Genomic DNA, 21,395 nt, shown 5'->3' with positions numbered 1-21,395 from the left:
ACACCGCATCATCTGCAGGAAAAGGCAGGTTGAAGAGGCAGGGATATCCATGCTGGAATCTGCAGGGATCCCTAAAGGCAACCCACACATCTGAAAACTCAGCCAATTTCTGTAACAACACCTGAAGGGGAGTTTCTTGAGTGTGGGGGAAGAAAGAAACAGTAGTCACTGTATGAACAGGGGAAAAACCATAACTCAGCAATAGGTTCAGTCATCATCTCTCTGCCATCCCAAAATAGTCAGGACAAAAACATTAACCAATACCTACAAAAAAATGGAGTGCAGAAAATAAAGGTTTGATATTTTTAGTGGCTTTAGGTCAAAGCAGGTCACCCTGTGAGGAGGCGGGAGGAAGGTGACCCTGGCTACATCAGTGCTTTGGGATGGAGCTTGTAGCTCCTGTAATGACAGGACTCACAAGGGACCTGAGGGAACATTCTAGTGCCATCACCCCCAGCCTGGCACAGGCTGCTGAAAAGCTGGACTGAAAGGGTTCGTGCTGACCTCCAGCTCAAAGGCTGAAAGCTCTTTGGGGAGCAGGAGCACAATCCTACACACTGCATGCAAAGCTGCTCTCTCCTTTGGGACTGGGTGCAAAAGAGAGGAATAATTAATCTTCTAAGGAGGGAAGGGGCTATAACCCAGTGGAATGAGAGAGGAAAGCATCGAAAAAGTTTGCTTCCAAAGGAAATTTTACATTTTTAGCAGAAATCTTCTGAGGGGGAGACAAAGCAATGGGCCAGGACTACCGGGAAATGCTGTGGACCATTGCTCATGGTGGGGAGGGAAGATCAAAAAATGGTGAGACACTGCAGAAAGCTGCCCTGAGAAGCTGGAGGTGCCCCATCCCTGAGAGTGCCCAAGGCCAGGTTGGATGGGGCTTGGAGCAACCTGGCAACGTGGAAGCTGTCCCTGCCCATGGCAGGAGACTGGGACTGTAAGGTCACTTTAAGATCAGCTTTAAGGTCACTTCCAACTCAAACTATTCAGTGATTCCATGATCTTACAATAATGTTTCCCTTAGAAGAGCCTGGAGAACAGCAGACACACATACTCCCAGAGCAATCATTTGCTCAAATACAAATACAATTATTACCACTATTATTCATCTCCCCCAGGTGACCCCTCAGGCTGGGATAAGTGGCAGAGCAGGCCAGCCCTCAAAGGGCTGTGCCAAGGCTTACCAGTGATATTTTCACCTGATGTCAATGAGGAATGATGAGGAGGACTCTATCTTACCAGAAGGCTAATTAATTACTTTATCATACTATATTATTCTATATTATATTACATTACATCTAAACTGAACCTGCCAAGCACTCAACTCCACTCAACTGCCCTCATGACTGTCAGCCCACAGTCCCAACACACACACACCTGGATCCAATTGGTCAGTGAATCACAGCACTCACACCGCAATCCAATCACCAATTCCCTTCAGGTGAACAATCTTCCACAATGCATTCCACTTGTGAACAAGAGGAGCAGCAAATGAGATTAAGAATTGTGTTCTCTTTCTCTGAGGTTCAGAGAATATGAATCCCAGAATCGCCTTGGGAAGTTGTGCCTTGCTTTTCTCTGTGAAGAGAAATGCGGCTACAGAGGCTGGGCAGGGGTTTCTCCCCAGAGGCTGGGCAGGGGTTTCTCCCCAGAGGCCTGGCAGGGATTCTCCCCAGAGGCTGGGCAGGGTTTCCAGAGGTTCTCCCCAGAGGCTGGGCAGGGTTTCCAGAGGTTCTCCCCAGAGGCTGGGCAGGGGATCTCCCCTGAGGTTCTCCCCAGGGCCTGGCAGGGTTTCTCCCCAGGGTTTCTCCCCAGGGCCTGGCAGGGTTTCTCCCCAGGGTTTCTCCCCAGAGGCCTGGCAGGGTTTCTCCCCAGAGGCCTGGCAGGGTTTCTCCCCAGGAGCTCTCCCCAGGCCGCGTGTGCCGGTGGCGGTGTCGCTCTCTAGGTGGCAGCCCTGGCCCATCCTCTGCCGCAGCAGAGCTATGAAAACGAGCGCTGCCTGGGAGCTACTTGCTCAGGCTTCTAATCATCTTTTCTCAGTATTACTCTGAAGAGCTCAGAAGTGTCACAGAAAGGTGAAGGAAGAGTTCAGATGAGCTATTTTCTGAACGAGGTGGAAAAAGGGCTTGTGTGCCTCAGTTCCTTTGCAGCGCCCAAACCCACTGATAAGGCATGCCCTAGGTGTACAGCTGGCAGACTTTAATGTCAGATATTTTTCACCACTTTGAGAAATTTGGTGTTCTGCTTGTTTATCCCAGCTTCTCAAAACTCCCTGTGCCAACACCCTTGAAACTCTTCAGCTGGTAAAAAAATATGAGCACTCTTGTTTAGAGTATTTTTGGTATAAAACATGTTTTTATAAAAACCTATAGATCAAAAGGTTTTAATAAAGCACAGCAGATTTTCACCTCTCATACAGAAAGAGTTGAAAGGAAAACAACTCTGTCAAGCCCCACAGCTTCTAAGAGAAGGCTGGCTTTGAGCAGGAGTCAGTGCAGGCATGAGGGCTGGGCACTGACACCTGGCCCCTGCAGCATCACCAAAAGATTCATCCTGGGCCCAGGGACCTGTCCCTGGGCAGGAGCCTATTGATAATATCTTGCTGCTTCTCTCCAGCAGCTTCAAAGCTATTTGACACTAAGTCAGAGTATGTCTTCCAGGTAGGCATGTACTAAAAGGAGCGACACTGTTCCAAAAGGTATCTGGTACCAAAATGATCGGTGGTGGGTGAACCTCTCACCCACAGCCTCCCCTGGAGCAAATGATCCAGACAGAAGTGGGAGGAGGTAAAGGAGACTGTCCTTCCCTGATTTCTCCCACCTCCAGAGGTGAGGAGCAGAATGGGCTTCCTTGTGTTACCAACAGATGCCGAAACTCACATAGGAGAAAGTGCAAAGGCATTTTAGTTGACTATTTACATGTTTCACATTTTTTGGTGTGCCAGTTTAGCACATTTAAACTTTCATCTTGGTAACTCATTTTAATCTACTCTACCTCAGCTTGTCAGTTGAAAATAGATGCCCAAAGCAACTTGGTCTTGCAACAGCCTGGTTGGGAAATGAGGGGGCCTGGACAGCAACAGACCAAGATCAGCTTGATACTGAAATGTTGCTCTTTGAGAGAAGGATTCAGGTTTCTCATCAGAGAGCTGAATCAAAGCAGTGCTGGAAAGTGCATCCATGACAACCATTTCCCATGTGCTTTTTGCTACAAGAACCTTTCACATAGCAATGTAAATAACTTCTCCAGTTTGTAAAGCAGGTAAATAAACAGTGAATAACATGGCCATGGTTAATGTGGATTTGTTTTTATAGTAGGGACAAGCCAAAACAAACTCAGACAAAGAATTTAGAACACCATCCAGTCTCAAATATTCATATTCATATTATTAGTAGTAATGTTGTTATTATAATTATTTAGAAGACTATCCGGGAGGAAACATAACCCTGACTCAACACAAAATTTCCTTTATCAAGTCTGGAAAAACCCTTCAACCAACTCTGTGCTTTGTCAGACATTTTCTATGAAATTACATATCTAAAAATCAAATATAGACTTAGAATAGAAACTGGCCTATACAGGAAATATTTAGGAGAGACCCTAACAACAGCTGGCCCGGGCTGACAGGGACACTGGCAAAGCTTGGTGCTCTGGCTGGGAGCTTGGCTCTTCCCTCACCCTTCCCAAAGAGCACTTGCCAAGCACGTTGCTTCTGGCACTGAACAAGGAGTTCCTCCCAGCTCTCTGCTGGAGCCAGGGCTGTTCCTGAGCACAGAACAAGGTGAGGCAGCCCAGCTGTCCTGGGGAAGGTTACAAAACCTCCCACTGCACTGCCAGGCATGGTTGGCACCAATGCTGATGATGAGTGATTTCCCTTTCCCTGGTGGCCAGAAATAACTTCACACTCAGAGCTCCCTTGATGACACTTCTTTGATTGGCTGTAACATTAATTGCTACCTAGCATAGAACAAATTACTCTTTTTTGTGTTTAGAGCTGCATTGCCTTCATGTTTGGAAGAGAACTGCCTCATGTGTTCACTCTGCTCTGAGCTGACTGTGCTGGGAGAGCTGCAGTTACTCTGAAAGCTGGGGGAGCCCTGTGGGACACTGGGGTCCCACCCCAAAGCACCCCTGACATGCCATCACACAATGTGGCACTGTCCTTGCAGCCCCTCTTGTCACTTACTAACCATGTCCCCATGCAAATCACCTCATTACCTTTGGGAAGTGTTACATAAGGGCCCAAATACCATTAATGAAGAAGCAAACATTCCCTGTCCCATGAGAAGGAGAAGCTGCAGTTGCCACCTGAGACTGCAGATTTGCACAGCATTATCATACAAATTAATTATTCCAGAGCTCTCACAATGAACAAATAGCCCATTGTTTTCTTTTCGGGTCAAAGAGATGATATTTGCTCTAGAAAAGCAGTCAGATTTGCAAGGCTGCTATACATGTCTGTGCCCCCCAAGTCACACTGCAGGGATGTAGATTATTAATTAGGTCCTGTGGGCTCCATCTTTAGCTGATATTAGCTCCAGAGGTGCTGAAATTGTTGAACTGCAAAAATTTACAGCAATATAGATATAGTCTTATCTGAGGGGAAGCAATCCCCTTCACAGCTGCGTTACTACAAGTTTGCTCAGATATTTTCCTTGACAGGACAAAGGAGAATGGCTTCAAATTGACAGGGCAGGGTTAGATCGGATGGTAGGAAGAAATTCTTCCCCGTGAGGGTGGGGAGGCCCTGGCACAGGTTGCCCAGAGAAGCTGTGGCTGCCCCATCCCTGGGAGTGCCCAAGTTCAGGCTGGATTGGGCTCTGACTGACCTGGGCTAGTGGAAGCTGTCCCCAGCCATGGCAGGAGGTTGGAACAAGATGACCTTTAACATCCTTCCAAGCCAAACCATTCTATAATTTTATTATTATTATGTTATTCTTTTATTATATTTATGCCCTTACACATCACTTTTTCTTGCATTAAAGCATTGCTATTAAGTCAGAGGCTTTAGGAAATTTACCAGAACTTTAATCATAGAAGTTTCTCAAATCTGATATGCTGATAATTCACTGCTGAAGCTGTCGTTGTTGTCTGATTTGAATGATTTATGAATGAGATAAGATAGCAATCACATCCTGCATTTACTCATCTTCTCTATATAAGCCAGCTTCCTATCTGCCTGGAGAGAAGAGCTTGAATTCAAAGCCCTTTTCAGGTAACAGGGGTCAAGCTCCCAAATTAACACCTTTAAAATGCATCCTCATGTATTCTTGCTACTATTGAGTTCTGGGGTGTCCAGTTACTTTCTCCCTCAGAAGGAAATGCCTCATCCGTCGAACGAGACTAAATACTCACTGGTTGATGAAATGCTTTGTTTGCTGAAGGGTGAAAATGAACACATAAAAGTAAATCATTTCCCCACTTCCCTCACACCAGATTTGCTTTTTGAGATGATTTCCAGTTTGTGACTAACAGATTTCTGTTGTTTCCAGGAGAACTTCTCCACACCGGTCCACGTAAAGGTAAGAACCTGTTGCTTCCCCTCTATTATTTTCAGTAAGAGTCTCCAAAGGGTACTTGGAGTTTAACCTCTGGCATAGAAAGTCTGAGGACATTTAAAGCAAGTTGTAATTGTTGCAGATATATGTGGTGTCCCAAAATACTGATGCAATGTCCTATTTTTAAAAGATTATGAGAGCCTAGCTGCTAACCATTCTAATTGCTCCTAAAGATAATCATGCCGTAACTCAATTTTTATCAGTTCTTCTTGATATTTTTCCAGAGAAATTTCTGCTGGTGATTGCAAAGTCTGGTCTTCAAAGGGCTGGCAATATAAAGAAAATGTTTAAAGTAGCTCTCCCTAAGTGTCCTACTTCCAAAGCAAAGACAAAATTAATCACTCTCTGACTTAGATGGAATCAAATCAAATTCCCAATGTGGTCACATCCTCCACTGACAGAAACTGGACCCTTTTTATTTCAAGGTTTCCAGCAATGATAGTTAAGAAAACTGTCCTTATAACACTTCTGGCAAGGAGGAAGCAAAGAGGAAATCCTAAAAAGAATGAAAGAAGTTTATATTTCCAGAGAAAAATGGTGTATTCAATATGATTTATTAACAGTTCTTTTAAGAAAGAAAAGCTTTCTTGTTGCACGAGAACACTATATATTTTCCCCTTTTCTCCTAGGAACGAAGCTGTGCACATAAAAACACCGAAATATTTATTCATGAACTAAAAAAGCTTCACAAACAGACATGCATGAAAAGAGTGGAGAAAGATATGGAAGAGCTAGAAAAAACCTGCAGTATTTTGAAGGTAAGCTTCTACTATTTGTTTGATTTGCGTTTCAAACTTTTTTCTTGTTGTTATCCATTTATCCAGGCTTTTTAAAACCAGGTGATTTATCATTCTCACATTTTTTCAAAGAAATGATCACTCATTTTTAATTTTGAACCAGCTACAGCCCTAGGGAAGGATATCAAGCTTTCTCTCCCATGCACAAATTCATTCTTAGGGAGACCATATCAATATGGCTCAGTTAGACCTGCAGTAATGAAGATTATCTATTAGGTGCAGTTAATAATGACCTGTACAGCTTGTCCTTCAGAAAGAACAAGACAATTAATAGCAGAAAAACCATATCAGAAATACTACAGAGAAAGAATTGGATTTTGAATCCAAAAGAGTGAAAGACAGAGAAGTTAGGGGATAGAAAATTGGTTTGCATGGACCAGTGGCTAAATTTCCAGCAATTACTGTGTTTAGGTAATCCCCTGCAATAGAGAAGCAGGCTTTAGGAAGAAAACCAGATAAGCATCAATTTTCTATCTATTGCAGCTGCAGAATAAGCCATGTCTAAGTGATCCACACTGCTGCAGCTGGGAGTGTGCTGGGACCCAGCCAGTGTCCCTCCCAGTCCCCAGGATTTGGTATTGTGAGAGAAATGTTTTTGACCTTATTGACTGGCAGATGACTCCTCTGCCCTCCCAAATCAACACAGAAAACTCTGCAGTACTGTGAAAGTCACAGAGAAATAGCTAATGACTAGTGATCTCTAAGAATTGTGTGAAATGGTTTTGGGGGTGTGAAGGACAACATCCTCCTCCACCCCAGTCAGCTGAGACAGAATGTGCAGCATCTGTAACTCATGCATCAGTACCTCCTTTTTCCTCTTAGAAATCATTCAACAAGAGCTGCTTAAAGAAGGCAAATACTGATTTCTCAGAATTTAAAGAGAGTCTGGAAGAATTCCTGAGATGGGTCAATGAGAAGCTGGACTGCAGGAATGTTGGGAGAAATGAGTTCTACATGATTAATACAAACCTGGATGGTAAATGCAGCTGCCATGACCCCTGGAAATCCCACTGAGCCTTAGGCTAGGGAAGAGCTGCCCAGGCACTGAGGGGCTGGCTGGGAAGGGGAGGGGGACATATGGCTGTTATAAAGCAGAGTCTTTACTAATTAAGGCAAATATCCTGATGCTAATTAATGTTAAATTTTGATAGCTAATGCAAGGAGGCAAATTAAAACTCTACACAGCAATTAAAACTTTGTATAACAAGCATGGCCAAATGTCATCATTTATTTTGTGCAGTTATCAAATGTGAAGTGTCTTATGTCACTAGAGTTTTATGGTATAAGGATATTCCATAGCCTTATACCACGTGTGAGGGGAAAAAAGGAACAGAAAACCAAACACTGACCCACAGACCAGGAAATTCAACCCCCAGGAGGGTCAAAGAAACCCAAGAGCCACCATTCCATGTACTTTTACCCTGAGCACAAAATTCATGCTTCTAGTGCTTTACAATGAGCTTTAACATGAGCCTAACTTAATAAACCTTGATGTTCCATGTGCCACTGTGGCTGCAGTGTCTTCTCTCAGTGCACTAAACAGACTTTGCTTTGAATTTTTCACTTTTTTACTATACAGAATTGTACAGGTTATGACTAGATCCAAACTGGCACTGAATATCATGCCTTAAAAAGATACTAGCCATAATATTCCTTACACAAGATCTCACACAGCTCTGTGTAAGTGAGTATAAACTGGATGCCAATGCTGTTTTTCTGTGATATATATGTGGTTTTTTTTCTGTTATATATCTGTTATATTCTGTTTTTTCTGCTATATATCTGTATTTTTCAACAAGTCTTATGCAGAGACTTAAATGGGAAAAAGTTTTAAAAAATGCAGACTATCTCAAGGTAGTGCTTAAGGCCAGTTCTAGTCATGGCAATACCAGCACTCCTAGTCTGCACTAACAACACCAAGGTAACAGATAGAAAAGGTCGTGGATGATGGGTTTCCCATGGGTTGCTGACATCTGTTCCCATGAGATTCAGAGGCACCACAGATTTAAAAGGGTTTTGTCCTCACAGTTAGAAAAGAGGGGGGAACCCAGACTTCTCTAAGTACAGATAGAGCTACAATTTGCCATAAAATTGAGCCAAAAGGCAATTGGCTTGTATAATAACAAATCTAGCCAACATCAGTTAAAAATCCATAGCTCTTCTAAGCACAGAAAAAGCTGGACCCAAATTTGAAACTACTGTGATAAAACATAATGGAGTCATTAATTGGTTTTCTAACTCTGAAACATGACAGATATTTGTTTGCTAGATGAATCTTACCTTGGTGCTTAGACCACTGAACAGGTTTCACCCCTCCCAGTCACAGCCTACCTAAGGTTGGTGAGCTTTGGACAAGGAATGGTCAGGATCCAATTGATTAAAGTCACTAACAACCATGGAAATTCCTTGTTATGGCAGTACAATTTATCACAGATGTAAACCTTGTAATTCATACACACAAGCCAGAAGGTTTGCACCATTTCCCATCATGTCTGGATCACTAACCAATACCCAGTCTAGACTGGACCATCAAAACTAATTTTTGCAGCTGATGAAATAGTGGTAAGAGGAAGAGACGCAGCATTTACAAAGCATGTGGAGAAAAATATCTGTCCTATTGTCACGCTTCAGTCCCAACATAAGGAGTTTTCTACCACGCTCAGCAAGCCCTGAACCATCTGGCATCTCCAGGTTAAAACAGCAGTGGTGATGGGGTCATACAGGTCTTGCTGTAGCTCTCTGCATCTTTTTGCACCCTAGGCAAGATAAGCACTCTGGAAACCCCCACATCACAGAGAACCTTGAAAACTGAAACAAAATTATAAAGCTCAAAGTCTACGAAAACATCTGATGTCCCAACAAGATCTGAAGCAGGGTTCTGTAGGGCCATATTCCAGCAGGGTTCTGTAGGGCCATATTCACACAGCCACATGAAGGATGAGTTTCTGTGGTTGTGTGAGAAAGGATGGGACCTACAAAGAAACAAATCTGCTGAATTGCTGTTCTAAAATTCCCCACAGCACATACAGTAAATGCAACCAACTCCTAGCCTTCCTCTCAGAGCAGCTGCTGAGTAATACATGAATTTGCTCATATATTCAGCCTCACCTCAACTGCCAGAGGACCTCAAAAATATTAGAAGATACCCAGTTTAATAGTGGTTTGTTTTAAGCCTAGTGTGTTTCTTTCTCAAAGTCACTGTTTAATGTGATGTATATGTGATCTCACCTTTGCCCTGGGGTTTTCCTCGAGGGCATGCAGCTCCTTCCTCTGCCCAACCATTTCAAAGCAGAGCTCAGTTTAAAAACAGAAAGAAATTGAACAGAACTTCGTTCAGTTTTGTGAACCCTAGAGATGACCAAAGTGCTCCTGTCCAACCCTATGAAAAGTAACAAGTCAGCCCACAATATTTTCTGGAGCTGGAAATATTGTGGGCTTGTTCAAACACACCCTAAGGGTTTCACAAAACCCCTCAGAATAAGAGATATTGCACCAGTCAGTGTTTGAACTGGGATGGTAAACAGAAAAGTCACATTATCATCAGGAAAGTATTTATTCTGCAGGAGTCCATGATTTTTAGGAGCTCTTGCCAGAGAACATCTTTTTATTACTGCCTGTGGTCAGGTTGGCTGAGATACAGTTGGGTTTTCCCACTGAGCCCCTACCTACTCCAGCAGCTCCTCCAACGTTTAACCTTAATGTAATTCAGTTTAACTTTTAAAATCCCAAGCATGGCATTTGGGCTCAGTATTCCACTGACTGGATCAGAAAGTCCTGTAGCACTCCCAGCATGACTCATATTTGGTTTTTTACATCCATAAAGAGAGAGGGAAAAACCCCTAATCACACACTTACTATGCCCACTCTTAAATTCAGATCGCTACTCCTGTATAAACGTTTATTTTCCCATACATCTACTTGCAGCCCTTGCATGAAGGAAATGAAGGAAAGGAAAACAGATTAGAATTAAAATTTGACCTTTCAAACTGGGTAGGCAGCAGCAGCAGCATTTTCCTCACTACCTTTATGAATGCATTTATCTTGCATGTTTCCTGCACACATATGTTGCCCTCTCACATAAAGTCCTCAAGGTCAAAGCCATGCTCAGTTATTCCTCATGTTTTACAACATGAAGTAACAAGTAAAGCTTATAAACAAGCATAAAAAATTGTACACCAGCACCCTTATGTTTTTTCAGGTATCAGAGTATGTATAATGATAAACCAACCAACCCGGGGCAAAGCTTTTAAAAATACTCTGATGAAGCCTATACTTAATGCAAATGCTTCTACAGAAAAAAGAAAACACATAATTTAGGATGATTCCTGATATCACCATCAATGTGAAGTTATGAGAGGACTCACACAAGTTTAACTCAGAGGATTTGACCCAAAGGAAACACAGGCAGATAACTTCAGCACGTAAATTCTTCATGTGACTTTATCAGAGCACAGAAATAAACCAGGCACTGAGGCTACAGTACCCGTTTACCATAGCTGAAATATTTGAAACTTTTTTTTTGTGTCTTAAGATACAAAGAGCTGTTAGCCACATCCTTGAGTCACAAATGCTGCGAGCGGACAAAGAATATAATTTTATTAAAAGAAACCGTAACCTTCAATAACAATAATAGAACTAACTACAGGACAGAATAGAAAATAATTTTAAAAGCTCATATTAAAAATGTCAGTGGAAGAAATGGCAAATATTAAATAATTTGTTTTAACTAACGGCACATCAGCAATCCATAGACTCTAAGCCTGGTTATCATTGACTGTAACCTTATGTAAAAGGTATAAAAGAATTCATTTCCCAAAGATGTAAGACCTACAGAAACCCCATCTGATTCTGGTCAGAAACAGTCCTGAACCAACCCTAATTCTCTATATACAATTTCCTAAGTTATTTGAATCTTCATCCAGACTTTGAAACTTCTCAAGTGCAATGCACTAAATACTCTCAAAGGCAATGGAAAAAAAAGAAATCTGGATCTAATGTTCTTGGCAGCAGCACAATCTGTGTTCTAATAACTTCCATAAGGACCGGGCTCGCGTGTCTTGAAGCTTATTTTATGTGATACACTTCACATACAAGGAGTCTTAATTTTTATTACTTGCAATTAAATGCTTCTTCTCTGCCCTCACAACAGGATCTCAACTTAGGGTGCAGGACAGAATGCTGGAGGGACCTGAGTGCACTTTTAATCACCTCCCATGAGCAAACAACAGAAAGAATGGGAAAACCCCCTCCCTGCCTCCCTCTGCTATCTGCAACAGCATCATCCCTGTTCTCTCTTCTGATCTGAGCAATCCTGCTTGCAGAGAAGCAGGAGGCACATCCCATCCACCTCCCTACTGTGTCAGCATGGATCTACTCTACAAAAACCCAGACACCTTAGCCTTGAAAAGTCACAGTTCCCCAGAACCTGCTGGCAAGTGCAAATGTATTGCAATAATAGTTGCTCTTCCTAAACTTAAATGTTACTCTCTAAAAATTGCATATTTCAAATAAATTGTGGAAAAAATACAACTGCTAGAGCCAGAGGTACAAATCATTTCTCTGGTGGCCAGAAGGCCACTGGATGTATCTTGTAATTTCCAAAGTACACCACAAGAATAAGCTTACCTTGTTGCTTCTTTTTTCTTGCCAAGGTGTTACTCAGAACAGTCACCTGTGATCATTGACAGCATGCAATGGAAGAAGCGTAAAAGGGGCTTTAGCTTTAGAAAAGTTATAAAGGAAGGTAGAAAATAAAACAGAAAGATGTGTGATAGACTGAGACCTCCCTCCCTGAGATGGAGGGATGAGATAAGGCTGTGGTTGATGTGGTGGGAGCTGAGCACAGGCAGTGGTCATCGCTGCACCCCCACTTCCTGCCCCATCCAGAATTCATTCCCCAAAAGCACATAAACCAAAATTAAAATGAGCTTACTTCATACTTACTTCAGTTTTTGACACGAATGGTGTGCTGCTGGAAGGTTGGGGATGGATAGCCCTGGATGAAGTACTCTGCATCCCAGGCACGGGTCCTGCCTCCCCAAACCACACAGCTGAGAGCAGGGGATCTTGCTGCAGTGTCCACCTGGTTCCCATCCTCTGCCAGGCTGTGAGTGCAGGGCAGGCTCAGGCCCACAGTGCCAGGTCTGGTTTGCAGACTGGAATCCAATCCAGCAGAAAGTAGAACATGATTTCCCGGAGCTCAGAGGAGCTTCTTGTTCTGTGATCTCACTAGGATTCAAATCAATCATCAGAAACCTCCTTTATCCAGTTGTTACTCACTGAGCCTCTCAGTTCTAGAGAACACATCCCTACCAAGCAGCTCTTCTGCCAGTGTGGCTTTCCAGTTACAGCAGCATCCCTTCAGTTAAGTGAAAAGGCACTAAAATGTAAAGCTGAGCACTGACCAGTAGCCCCAGAGCCAGTATTACTTATTTGCAAGGCAGTTTAAGCTCTAGTTGATCCCTTTAACAATGTCCATGGCAGGTAGTTACACACCTGGAGCTGATGATCAGGTGGAAAGCTTTGCCAACAATTGACACTTGCAGAAGCTGCACAGCTGATCTCCCTTAAATCATCACCTCCACCAGGCCCAGCTTTAACAAGCACCAAGGCTGGTTCTGAGCAGTTTGTACAGGTGCTGTTGCACACCTGGTGCAGATCAATGTTGTGCTAGCAAAACAACAGCTCTTGATAGTAAAATTTCATTTTAATTTCCACCCTATTTTAATGAAATATTAGTTCCAGTTTTTATACAGAAACCCTGGCCTGGCTTAGAAACAGAGGTACCAGCCTGCAGCAAACAGCAGGACTGGGAAAGGACAGGACCAAGCTCTTGCAGAAGAGCAGAGCTTCCTCTGTCAGCCCCATGGAAAGCTCCTTTGCACCGCACCCCTTTGCCTCTGAATTATTTACTTTTGTCAGAAGGGTTAAAAATTGTTCTGTTGGTAACAAATCAAGCCAACCACAAGGTCCACACGGCAGGTGAGCAGTGCTCTCAAACAAATTAGACTCCTTAGGCTCCACTCTGCCTTGCTTTGATGTGCTGAATAACAGGGGTGACAGGCGTGCTTCCACTGCAAGGTGCCTCAGATCCCACCCACACCCTCTCCAGCTCAGGGAAACCCCACTGTGAGTTATAAAAGCTTCTGGAAGTATAAAATATCCTGCATTTACTCCAGGTAACATGTTAAGGAAACAAGGTCACTTGTTTCTCCAGCCCCTCTCCAAAGGATATTGCATAAACTTACTGTGTAGACTGAGCACAACTATCTGATACTTTGTCTTGTTCTCTGGAAAATAACTTTTTCCAGTTTTGGAATCCACAACAATCACTTTGTCCTTTCACCCAGCTGTGGCTCAGGGCCACCACAACAAGCTGGCCACTGCTCCCACTGCCAAGCACTGCACAGGCTTCTCAAAGCACTTAAGGGGTAAACATCATTCACAAGTGAGAATTCAGCGTTTTATTAAAGAGGAGTTTTTTTTAATAACACTTGGCATATTTTTAAATTGTTTTTGCTTTCTTGGTTTTTTTTGTTTGTTTGTTTGGGGTTTTTTAAAACAAATATGCTTTTAATAAAGTTGGTTTCTAGGAAACAACTCAGTCCTGGAGTGGCCAAGCAGTTGGACCAAATGATTGCTGCAGGTCCCTTCCAGCCGAATGATTCCATTATTTTCTCCCTCCCAAGCTCCAAATGCTCCTTCTCACACGATTCTGGTGGCTCTGGCCAGCAGCTGGCCCAGCTGCACAGGATCAGCCTCCCAGTTCCCCACTCAGCTCTCCAGCCATGCTGCAGCTACGTGGCAGCCTGAGCACGAGCTGGTGGCACATCCAGAGGACAAGCAGGGTTCAGAGCCAGCCATGGTCAATCCTGGTCGAGGGGAAATGTTCAACAGTGCTGTCTTAGAAGAATTTCCCAAGTTATTATTTCCCATAGGATTAAACCCAAACTGCAAACTCATTGTAACGTTACAAACAGAATTTGGATAGATCAAGTGTCCAGCTAAAGGGGGCTATTATGTATCAATAGCTCAGGAAATGTTTCTGATAACACAAGCGTGGCTGGGTAAATCCTTTCTTTGAGAAAGGTATTCCTTGGTCATCACTGTGGTACAGGACACATAAGCGATTTAACCTGAGAAATATTTAGAAGAAAAGCTGAGTTAGCATGGTGCTGCTGGGGCAGCTCTGGGGGTTCCCAGGACAGAGCCCCTCCTGAACCATGAGGTGCAGCTGCTCAGCCCTGCTGGGCTCACTGGGTGTTATCCAGCCCCCCAATCACCTTGGCTGCACAAGTGGCTCCACACACCCAGGCCTTGACTCTGAGAAGTGCTGAGCTGTGCACCTGTGACTGATGGGGTGGAAGATGCAGCTGCCTTTATCTGTGTATCAAGCCCTGGAGCTGTGCTGGGGCATTTCCTAGAGAACATTTACTGCCTGATGGTGGTTTCTTCATGCAGCAAGATCCCATGTTGTGCTGCCTTTAGGCAAGAATTCTTAGAGACAAAAACCTTGCTGGCCTGTTTTATCTGCTGTCAGCTCTTAAAGTAGTTTTTGGGCTGTTTCAGTAAAAACCAGATAGGTGCCCCAGAACAGCCATGAAAAGTGAGGAAGGGGTTTTTTCACAGGTGGATCACTGTGCACTTGTTCACCCCAGCCTGATTGTGCCTTTTCTGATCTAATGGAGGGAAAGGTATTTTCCATTTGCTGTTCCCTCAATGCCTGCATCTTTCCTCCTCCCTAAGGAGGCACCTGGCACTGGGTGAGACAAACCCCATCTGGCAGTAGCCCACCAGGATAGCAGGAGCAGAGCAGTGCTGGAAGATGAAGTTAAATTAATTAGCTCTGACTCCAGTCCTGGCAGTGCTGCCATGGGGTTCTGGTCCGTCCTCAGCACATGAGACTGACATTCTGATCAGTCCTTGGGCACATCACACACTGCTGCAATGCCACTTGGTGCTAGATGTGGTTCTGCTCACCAAGGCTGCAGTCCATGGCTGCTCCCCTCTACCTTTAAGCACACCCAAAGTTCTACAAATGTTTCCCCTGTATTGCTTCAAAACCAACTCCAGCTTGCCATTTCCTCTTTCCTGTGAGTAAACCCAGGCTAATTGTCTTGAAAATCCAAGCTATCATTTACTCAGAGCAAAACACAGAGATGAAAACCACAGCAGTGCAGCCTGTGCAAAGCTTCTGACTCAAAGGGCTTTTTTGTCAGTGCTCTTCTTTCATGGGCAGTGCAGTCATAGGCAAGCTCTTGTGGGAAGGAAGATTCAAAACTGGGAGCATATAACAACTCAGATGTTCATCTTACTGAGGTACAAACCTGAGTCATGGAGCAGTCTGAATTCCTAGGCAACATGTCAATGCAGAAATAGTTTCTTTTAAATGAACTATGTGATGTACAAACTCTTTCTTGCTTGAGTGTGACAAAGTACAACATTTCCACATAGTCACAGTGCCCAAAAATGTGTCAGACCAAGCCACTGTACCCAGCTGGTTCTCTGTGTATGGAGTGTCTATGGGGGACTCAGTGAGCAGAGCCTCAGCTGGCCAGAGAGCTTGCTAGGAAGTTTCTGTCATTTATTTTGGCAGGGGTAAAACGACATTAATAAGAGCTCAATTACCTGAGACTCTTTGCTAATTTGAAACAGCTCCCCCTTCTAAGTCGAGCTGCAGCAAGCCCTGTGAGAGGCTGAGCTGCAGGAGAAGGTGGGGATCCAATTGTAGCCAGCACATCCAGAACAAGAGCATGTGCTCCTGGCTGCTGGAGGGGCTGGAGAAAGCCGTGCTGGAAACACAGTAAGCCCTTGCACGGTAAAGGACACTTGTGTTAGAAATAAACTAACTTTTAGATACAATTTAAATTGGGACAAAGTCCTGGAAGCAAAAGAAAACTGTTTATTTGTACTGACTCAGCTGAGCCAGCTGTGAGCCTCTCTCATCCCAGAACCGAACACACCCTCCAACAAAATGGCAACTTTTTATGCCCTTTGGGGCCCGGGCGGTCCTGTCCCCTCTCCCATCAGCTGGCCACTCAGGAACCCCCATTCTCTCCTGACCACTTATTTTTGTGTCCCCTCCCTTCTCATCCCACTTCCTTTTGGTCAGGTCTTCAACCCCACCTCTCTCCCAGCTCACAGCAACACCCAACAAATTAACTACAACAAATCCAAACCACAAATAACAACACATAGAACCAACAACTTTCGTTCTTTTACCTAATAACCTTTTGGCAGCAGCAAAATATTACCTCATCTCTCACACCTGCAAGAGCCAGACTTGGCTGCATTTTAGCAGGGTGACATCCTGCGGGCTGGGGACAGCACAGCCAGCAACTGCCTCCATCCTGCAGGCAAGGGTGAGTGAACACATTTTGCAGTGTTTCTCCCACCAAAATACATATGTGGGGGCAAAGTGAGAGCTGAGAGGAGAGCATGACTAAATTAACACTTGTTAGGAAGTGACAGCCTAAGGCCACAGATGGTACTAAGGCTCACAGATTCCCATACCTCACTGAGTCAGAAACATTTCACTTGACTGTGCCTACTCAAAGTGGAGGAAATCAGTGCACAAACAAGCAAAGCCATACTGTAGCAGGAGGAGGTGAGCTCTCACTGCCAGCCTGCCCGGGGTGCAGCAGCAGTGGCTGCACCCTCCACAGAGGGCTCAGTGATGCCACTGGGGCTGCTGCACACGCGGAGTGCAGGCGGGTAATGCTCACAGCTGACTGCAGCTGCCCTCTTGTACCAAATCCCACACATCTGCTCCAGGGCCAGAGGAAGGAGCCTCATGGATGCAATTCATCTTCTGTGGAGGATGGGATAAGTGCCAGGATCAGGCAGCTCCTCTTCCAGGCGATGAATCACTTGGAGACTTCGTCCAGGTCTACAAATGGATGTGGTCACAGGACTGCTGAACCTCGGTGGGTGAGTCACTCCACCCCAGCCCAGACAAGCAGAGAAAATTTAGAAAGTTCATTAGGTCTCATCGGGTCTGAATGTTCAATGTGATACATCGATCTTCTATCAACTTTGCAGATATGGACTCTGACAGCAATATCCTCCGAAGCCATAAGGAATGACGGAGTGCCCAATGTCCTGAACAATCAGCAGTCACACAGGGGGATGCTGGTGCTCCCCCAGCTCACTCCTGGATCGTTTCACACCATGCGCAGGGCTCAGGAGGGGCAGCGAGGAAATCACTGCCCTGGCCGGGAGCCAGCAGCGCCCCCGCTGGCCGTGCCCGGAACTGCAGTGCAGGGACAGCCCTGGGCCCAGGGGAGGCCGCGCTCGGCTCCTGCTCTTGGCTGGGGCTGCTGCTGCTGCTGCCCTTGGTTTGCCTTCTTACACACACACCCACCAGCAAAGAGCTGTTATTGCTTTCCCATACCTTTGCCTGAAAGCCCCTTAACTTCAAAGTTATAATAATTTGGAGGGAAGAGAGTCAAATTTTCTATTCCAATGGAGGTTCCTGCCTTCCTTGGCAGACAGCTGTCCTTTAATCAGGACATGAGGTCTGCTTTTTTTGACCCAAATCTTGATGCGAAACATCTGATAAAGTATATTTCTAGCCCAAAACAACACACCACCAAATAGCTTCACTCATACTCGCCTTGGCCAGCAAATAATCAGCTACACAGCTGCTTTTGTTAGCTGGGCTGCATAAAGATGCACATCAGAACACACTGTGGGGGGGAGATTGGCCTGAGCTACAAGCTGCAGCCACGGGGCTGCCTATCATTGTCATATTTTCTGAAAAATCCCTTCACCAGGATTTCTTCTCCTGGGAAGATGAGAAGCCTCAGAGAAAAAACAATATTATCTTGTTTGCTTCTCCCTGTTTTGCTGCTTTGGAATGTGGCTGGAGATTGGTTACCAACAGGTGCATGTTTGATTGGTTTCATGTGAATTGTTTTTACTTAATGACCAATCACCATCAGCTGTGTCGGACTCTGAGGAGTCAGTCACAAGTTTTTCATTATCATTCTTGTTAAGCCTTCTATCTGTATCCTCTCACTTTCTTCAGTATAGTTTTAGTATAGCATAATATAATGTAATATCATATAATATCATATCAGCCTTCTGAGAACATGGAGTCAGATTCACTCATCTCTCACCCGGTCCTGGGCACCCCTGCAAATACCACAGCTCCACACAAGCACATCACATCCCTGCAGCTGCCATGCCCCAGCAGCTGGAAACTCAAAGTGCAGCCAGGCTCCTTTCTCTCCTTGCCCCAGCAAAGAGTGTGCTGGGTCACACTCTGGTTACACGTGCCCTTACACAGCAAGGTGCTGCCAGGAGAGCTCAGGGCACCATGACCCCAGTTCCCTACATGCTGCTGATACAGCTGAGAGGCCTTAGAGCATGAGAGAAAAACAGATTTCAAGGAAAAATAATTCTTACTCTGTGTGAGTCTTGACCCAGCTGATCCTAACATTAAATGAGTGGTTTGATTTTATCCTTGACTTTCTTTCAAAGCCTCATCAGGAATTTCAGAAGAAGCATCCTGATGTGCATGCTTGAGCTAAGGGCTTCTCTGAGAACTGAAAAATACCTGGGGGACATTTCTCCCAGGCCTTTACAAACAAAGTCTGTCTTTGAGGAAATCCTTACCAAGCAGAGTAAATTTTGGGCATGAACTGCCTGGCTTTAGTCACCTGCTGTGCTGAGCCACCCCAGCACCATCTCAGGGTGCAGGAAGAACAGAAAGAGGCTTGGAGGACAGCCTGATCCTAGGCTGCCTTTTACACATGCACCACCTTCATCTCAAACACAACTTAGCATCACTGAAAAAGGACCCTTCCTCTTCCTGAATTAGGCAGCCCACAGCTCAGCCAAGGTATAGAACTGTCTTGTGTAAAACAAATGTGGTCCCCCTCTGAGCAGAGTATGTCAACTGCTCTCTGCCAAGGCTTGCACAGCTTCCCATGTCCATCCCAGCCAGACCCTTTCACCACTCCCACCACACATTTGAGCCTGGATACCAGCTTTTCCATCTAAGGTGATTAGATTGATGGTTTTCACATGATGTTCTACTGTAACAGGAAAGACAAGTAATTTCTAATGCAGGAAAAAATGATAAGCAATTCACTGAGTCTGTGCAGCTGAACATGAATATTTTGGGTCATTTCCCAACCTAGCTGAAGGGCTGCACAACTGCTCAGTGACCCAGTTTATATCCACCTAAGCAGCACTCAGGCTAGAATGTGGATTACTGGCATGGGCTAGGGGTGGCTGCTCCTCCCATGACCACAACATCTTCAGAAGATATGAAAATCACCTTTCCATAAGAGCTCATATGGTGTCAGCCTTCACCAGTATCTGTACTGTAGAGCAGGACCTTGCAGACCTCATCTCCAGCTAATTCCACTAGATGTGGCCAGAAAAGGTCCAAAGCACTTCAAAGTGACTGGTAGCCACTGGTCCAGAGTCAGCCTCTGCAGTGTCTCTGCTAAGTACTTAAACCCTGTGAAATAAAGAAGAACACAGATGATGTCAAGAGAAAAACCACTGCAGACTCAACAAGAGCACTAAGTACTTCCCTTAGCAGTAATACACTGTCAGGAACTCCCTGTGCCTATATGCTGGAAGGCTGATTTGCTCCAGCATTTGAAACTTCTTTGTTTTAGGTCTAAGAACTATCCCTTAAATTAATTCAGGCTCAAATTTAGGTTAACTGCCATATGCTGTTCATCTTCTGCAATGATAGGAGACAGAATAGGGAGTATAATGTGACAGACTACACAAATATGCTTGGGAAGATACTGAATCTCAAAAGCCACATATGCTCTTTTCTCTCAAATTATATTTATTATGTATTACTCTTCAGATCAGATTAGCAGTAAGCAAATCCTGCATAAAGCACCAAAAGCAGCTTGGCATTCAAGCAGTTCTGCACCCACACTCATTGCCTCCTACTTTAGGTGGGAGCAAGGTTAAAGACAACCGAGAACAGAATAGGATTTTTCTGAGAGAAAACAAGCAAGTAAAATTATCTTTACAAGTTCAATATGATAACACACAGTTAACAATGGTATTTCCCAGCCAACTATGCTATTTCAGAAATGGGATGTGCAGATTTTGGCCAGAGTCCTGATGTGAACTTTATCTGTCAACATACCACGTCGACAAAGTCTAAGTAGGCTCCTCTTCCTTCCCCTGAAACCCAGAGTGCTCCAACCAGAGACTGTGGCTTTGGCTCACCATCACTTCTTCACATCTGCAAGACTGTCATACATTGAATACTTTGTTATAAAGCAAAACTCCTTATTTCTTATGTTATGCTGAGACATTTTACTAAGAGAAAACTGGAGGTCAGCAATGAGATATTCTGAACAGCCAGCCAGCAACCACAAAATTCATGGCAAGCAACGAAGGGCCCTAGGAGATTAGAGAGCAGCTATTGAGCTCTGCTGTGCTGGGTCTACAAAGCTTTTAGGAAAAAAATGTTGCAGTTTCTATAGCTACCTAAGTATTCACACAAAGCTTAGTCACAAGTCTGGATTCTCATTTCAGTATTACTAACAATTTGAGCTCAGCATGTCTCTATCTGGACAATGCAAAGCCTCTTTTTTCAATCAGTTGTGCATGTTTAACAGAAAAATTAAAGCTTTAGTGAGTACAGGTGCATGCTGCATCTAAATGAAGCAATAACCCTCAAATTTATCAGCTCTTTACATATAAAATAAAAGAGCACATGAAGATGCATTGCTGAGGCACAAGGCTTTAATATTGATAGAATAAATTAATGACATTTATTCTATCTAACATGTAAAACTCTCCCACACTACCAGTCTCTCCCAAGAAGACAGCAGGATGTGGTTCCAAAGTCAATTCAGCTGGACAGCCACATACTGGTACAAGAGCCCAGTACTAACACCAAGCACCCACATTTCTGAAACATTTGCTTGTTCCCCCATAACTTTTGCTTTTTTGTCAGCAATTAACTCTAATTTCTTTGTAAATAATTCAGAAATGGGAACTCATTCCAGTCCTCCATTTGTTGGCAAGGGGCCAATACTCACATGTTAACAGA

The 21,395-nt window shown here is 44.2% G+C and overlaps 1 protein-coding gene across 1 annotated transcript in view; it reads left to right on the top strand.

The window, feature by feature from the left end:
• Positions 1–21,395, top strand: part of PDLIM4 (PDZ and LIM domain 4) — a 246,788-nt gene that overhangs the window by 123,335 nt on the left and 102,058 nt on the right. The window lies entirely within an intron of this gene.

Source organism: Agelaius tricolor, unplaced genomic scaffold (genome assembly GCF_023055355.1).
Source record: "Agelaius tricolor isolate 1412-34295 unplaced genomic scaffold, bAgeTri1.0.p SCAF_18, whole genome shotgun sequence".
Classification (NCBI taxonomy): Eukaryota; Metazoa; Chordata; class Aves; order Passeriformes; family Icteridae; genus Agelaius; species Agelaius tricolor.
Note: the sequence above shows the minus strand (reverse complement) of the source record. Positions and strands in the feature narration are given on the sequence as shown.